General features: G+C 29.4%; 2 non-coding genes across 2 annotated transcripts in view; both read right to left on the bottom strand.

The window, feature by feature from the left end:
• LOC135962912 (large subunit ribosomal RNA) overlaps positions 1–1,411 on the bottom strand; it is a 3,938-nt gene extending 2,527 nt beyond the window's left edge. The window contains exon 1 of the ribosomal RNA XR_010576752.1: positions 1–1,411. This exon is cut by the window's left edge and continues 2,527 nt beyond it. This is a non-coding gene — a ribosomal RNA (large subunit ribosomal RNA).
• A 330-nt stretch (positions 1,412–1,741) lies between these two features.
• On the bottom strand, positions 1,742–1,921 carry LOC135962952 (5.8S ribosomal RNA). The gene has a single exon (XR_010576764.1). It is a non-coding gene; the product is annotated as a 5.8S ribosomal RNA (ribosomal RNA).
• Between the last annotated feature and the right edge of the window lie 579 nt (positions 1,922–2,500).

The raw sequence follows: 2,500 nt of genomic DNA, 5'->3' as shown, positions 1-2,500 counted from the left end.
TTTCATGGTATCTGCATGAGTTGTTAATTTGGGCACCGTAACATTACGTTTGGTTCATCCCACAGCGCCAGTTCTGCTTACCAAAAGTGGCCCACTGGGCACATTATATCACAACCACTACCTTCATACCAAGAAAGGTGAGGTTCTTACCCATTTAAAGTTTGAGAATAGGTTAAGATCGTTTCGACCCTAAGGCCTCTAATCATTCGCTTTACCAGATAAGATTATTTTACATAATTTTTAAATGCACCAGCTATCCTGAGGGAAACTTCGGAGGGAACCAGCTACTAGATGGTTCGATTGGTCTTTCGCCCCTATACTCAATTCTGACAATCGATTTGCACGTCAGAACTGTTTCGGTCTTCCATCAGGGTTTCCCCTGACTTCAACCTGATCAAGTATAGTTCACCATCTTTCGGGTCACAGCATATATGCTCAAGGTACGCTCTAGTTAGAGGTATAAATAATATAAATACTATTATACATAACTGTATAGAACGCCCCGGGATTGAATTAATAGACTATAAATAGGCTAAAAACTAATCCCATTAAATTAAGTTATGTTAATTACGCTATTAGGTTTTTATTCCCAATAACTTGCAAATATGTTAGACTCCTTGGTCCGTGTTTCAAGACGGGTCCCGAAGGTATCCTGAATCTTTCGCATTGTTAATCATATAAGTGCATATAATAAACATAAAGATCAATGATCAATATGCTATTATAAAATATAAATATTTAAGCACTATATATAATAAATCTATCAACACTTTATCAAATCAAAAGCATTTATTCGATATTAAAATGCAAGCAAAATAATTTGAATAAACTTAAGCAAATGATCTTATGATAAATATATTTATGTTAATAGATTACAATGTCCTTTATAGAAAAAATGCACACCATTATTATAATATTATAAATATTAAAATCATAAAGATGAATTTTCCATAACGGATATTCAGGTTCATCGGGCTTAACCTCTAAGCAGTTTCACGTACTATTTAACTCTCTATTCAGAGTTCTTTTCAACTTTCCCTCACGGTACTTGTTTACTATCGGTCTCATGGTTATATTTAGTTTTAGATGGAGTTTACCACCCACTTAGTGCTGCACTATCAAGCAACACGACTCTTTGGAAATGCCATCTAGTAATCATTAACGTTATACGGGCCTGGCACCCTCTTTGGGTAAATGGTCTCATTTAAGAAGGACTTAAATCGTTAATTTCTCATACTAGAAATTTGACATTCCATACACTGCATCTCACATTTGCCATAAAGACAAAGTGACTTAGTGCTGAACTATTTTCTTTTCGCTCGCCGCTACTAAGAAAATCCTTGTTAGTTTCTTTTCCTCCCCTCATTAATATGCTTAAATTCAGGGGGTAATCCCATATGAGTTGAGGTTGTAATAAAAAAATTTTTTAAATCATAAAATATCAAAACCACAAATAGAAATCATTTCTTTTATTTTCTGTTTAAATAAAAAATTCTTTTTAATAGAGAGGCAATCCTAGTTTCATAAAAAAATATTTTATGCTAGACCTTCCTCAATAAAAAAATGAATATAAAATATATAATATTAAATACTCTGATTTTATTCGTTAGAGGTTTTGTATCTTTAACTTTTAGTATTATGAATATAGTAGAATATCCAGTAATACAACATGTGCTTTTAAAAAATTTTACATATTAAATATATAAAAGATTTTTAAAGCAACTTATTTAGCATAGTCTTACAACCCTCAACCATATGTAGTCCAAGCAGCACTCTAATTATAAATTAAAGTACCTTACAGCATGGACTGCGATATGCGTTCAAAATGTCGATGTTCATGTGTCCTGCAGTTCACACGATGACGCACAGTTTGCTGCGTTCTTCATCGACCCATGAGCCAAGTGATCCACCGCTTAGAGTGATATATTTATTTTTGTTTAAATAGCAATTCATAAATTTGTTTATTGAAAGAAATCAAAAATACACCAAACCAAATTGGCATATATCAATTCCTTCAATAATATTTTTTTTAATTTTAAAACATACCACAAAGTTTGTTGCGAATATCTTAGTTCTTTTAGAAAGAACAATTTTTTTTAACTTGTATACAAGTACAACTATAATTGTGAGTTTAATTTTTATGCAATGTATGGATATACAATAAATTGTATTGCCAGTACACTAAAATGAATATATTATATATATTTCAAATATTCCCATCCAATGTATGATTTAAGTTCATAAATCAGTACATCTTTTTTTAATAAAAGAGAATAAAAGAAAATATATTATATATATATATAATTTTTCCAACGACTTTTTTTATAATATTATAAATATAATATTATTTTATTATTAAAGAGTTTTTCTTTCAATAACACTTAGTCTTCTTTTTTTTTATAAAAAAAAAATATTTAAATATTTTTAATTTTATTTTTATTAGCCTTTTTTTTTAAAGGGCATTATGTTTTTTTTTTTATTAATATTTTTTATATATAAA

Source organism: Calliphora vicina, chromosome X, assembly GCF_958450345.1.
Source record: "Calliphora vicina chromosome X, idCalVici1.1, whole genome shotgun sequence".
Lineage (NCBI taxonomy): Eukaryota > Metazoa > Arthropoda > Insecta > Diptera > Calliphoridae > Calliphora > Calliphora vicina.
The sequence above is the reverse complement of the archived record's forward strand: the minus strand, read 5'-3'. Positions and strand labels throughout refer to the sequence as shown.